A 1,614-nucleotide genomic window follows, 5' to 3' on the forward strand; every position below is an offset into this window, starting at 1 on the left:
GATCACGCGGGACGCTTCTCATAGGTTTCGCTTACGGCGCTCAATAAAAACGCCACGCGGCAGCCCTTCTGGACATTTATGCAGTCGCTCTCAAAACGAGGGAAGTTTTTGACTTTCGATATATTAACCTTGGGCAAACTGAAAGCACAGAATCGTTTACAGACGCTATCTTTTTACCAAATACGTACAGTACGTGAACGCCACTGCGCGTGGTCGCCGCGATGGACTCTCCCGAACCGGCTTTTTGCGTAAAAGGTAGGCAAGCGCTGAGAGTAAACTGTGTGAAATATGTTCTTATAGTGGGCTCTCTGTATAACCAAGGGGGCTTAACAGAATGGAGCCTCAATCCATCGATCGCACGGGTTCGCAGCGACTGACTGTGCGTCTGCATGCATGTGCGCGCACAATGTTTTGCTTTCGCTGTGAGCGTGTTTTATAGCATATGATCATTTGACAGTACACTAGCAACCATTGTTACGTGGACGCTATCAGAACTGTTCAAAAGTATTTCCGTTATAGAGACTTCGACGCCTAGCTACGGCAACTGTGATGTACCGTCGCGACGATTCAATCTTTTTTTTGTCTTCTGAATTCTTGGACATTTCAATATTATTTCTCAAGTTGCGTCGCAGTGTATGTTTATCGGTCTTCTCAGCGTGCGATTTCCCTCTGCTTGATTTTCGTAATCCAGTGCATTAATTCATAACACAACATGCCGTGCCTTTTTTTAATGTCCGTCTTATAACCGCTCCCTTTTCGTTCCAGTGAACTTGCCAGTATCTAGCATCAACAAGTTCAAAGACCGAACCCTTATGACATTAGCCGGGCAGCGGGCGCGGGCGAGTGTCTCAGTGCGCGTTTTCTGCTACTCACCGAACATCGCGCAGTCCCGGCGCCGTAGCAGAAATGTTCCTCGCGTCTGTGCTTGCTGCATACCCGAGTTGTAGCCGACGGCTGTCTGCCGGTTCTAAGCTTCGCGAGCCAAGCTTCACGCAGCTCCTTGCCCTGAGGCTACGTGTGAATAAGGCTGACACCGGGCTTCGTTGCGCGCGTCCGGCACTTCGGCACCGAGCAGTAGCCTACCATGCTGCACGCCTCTAAAGGCAGCCACTACCTATTATAGTACTTTCAAATGTTGTCAAGCAGACACCCAAGGCGGTAAAGCCTCACAACTTAATCAGAACCGCGGCGCAGGTGGGACTTTAAACTTTCGTTTTCAGCTCGCTTCGGCGCTTCCGAAGCAGCCGGCGCGGCCGCTGTGTCCACGTGATCCCTCATGCCACGTCACGCCGACGCTGGCGCTAGCTTTTCCAGTGGTAGAGCTCGCCGCCAATAGGCAATATTCGGCAAATGATTTGTACTTGCCACCTGCTCGAACCACTGCACACCCTTCTTCATTTTTTTAGTCAATATTAGAATGGCTTTCCCTCTGACGTTGTGCTCCACCCCAGTAGCACTGACTACAAGACAAGGATTGAAAATTGTATAACATTTAACACATCTGCAATAGCCCCCTCCCCTCATGTAAAACCCCATCACTGGAGCCTTTTTTGTATTGTAAATGAATGAATGTTCGCAGTTCCAACTGCTTTGAGTTTTCGGAATCGTCTCGAA

The sequence above is a fragment of the Dermacentor variabilis genome, chromosome 10 (assembly GCF_050947875.1).
Source record: "Dermacentor variabilis isolate Ectoservices chromosome 10, ASM5094787v1, whole genome shotgun sequence".
Classification (NCBI taxonomy): domain Eukaryota; kingdom Metazoa; phylum Arthropoda; class Arachnida; order Ixodida; family Ixodidae; genus Dermacentor; species Dermacentor variabilis.